This window comes from Aplysia californica, unplaced genomic scaffold, assembly GCF_000002075.1.
Source record: "Aplysia californica isolate F4 #8 unplaced genomic scaffold, AplCal3.0 scaffold00864, whole genome shotgun sequence".
NCBI classification, from domain to species: Eukaryota; Metazoa; Mollusca; class Gastropoda; order Aplysiida; family Aplysiidae; genus Aplysia; species Aplysia californica.
Window position 1 is genome coordinate 283698 of NW_004798134.1, and position 516 is coordinate 284213.

Genomic DNA, 516 nt, shown 5'->3' on the forward strand with positions numbered 1-516 from the left:
CCATCTGTTGCCAGTGGCAGGACATAGTCGAGACGACTGGGGAAAGGTCGGGATGCAGTGGATGGTCAGCAGTGTCTTTTGTGCCTCATTGTTCCCTATGCTGCTCTCCACAGCGCTTTGCTGGGTCCACCTTTCCACCCGTTGAACCCTTTGTGTACTAGGGGTAGACATTGACATTCCCCGCCCGAAGGCTCACTCATGTAGTTTAGCCGGTCAGCCAAAATGCAGTATCCGTGGAGCCATACGTGAGCTAGGGGCAGAAGTGGGAACCAAGTAGGGTCGTGACCATCCATACAGAATGTGACTGTCATTCACCATGAGGTACTATCCCACCCCCGGACCCAACACCCCAACACACACATACACACATTTGCATTTTCGTCTCAATGTGACCGCTGATTTTCTTATGTGCGCGAGTGTGCGCGCACATGTGTGTGTGTGTGTGTGTGTGAGTGTGTTTGTGTGTGTGTGTGTGTGTGTGTGTGTGTATGTGTGTGTGGGTATGTGTGTGTGTGT